Genomic DNA, 200 nt, shown 5'->3' on the forward strand with positions numbered 1-200 from the left:
GACAGCAGCAGCGCCGCGTGACCTGAGCCAGAGGGAGGGGTGCCCCGGCTGAGGACCCGCAGGAGCAAGGGGGTGCAGGGCACCGGGCGCAGCTAGCGAACTCCCCTCCACTTTCACTTCCCCAGGAGAGAGGAACCGGAACCAGATGTGCCACGCCAGAGAACAGCTGGGGGACCTCCTCCCGCCCGCACCCCCTCCCT

Source organism: Myotis brandtii, unplaced genomic scaffold (assembly GCF_000412655.1).
Source record: "Myotis brandtii unplaced genomic scaffold, ASM41265v1 scaffold250, whole genome shotgun sequence".
NCBI classification, from domain to species: domain Eukaryota; kingdom Metazoa; phylum Chordata; class Mammalia; order Chiroptera; family Vespertilionidae; genus Myotis; species Myotis brandtii.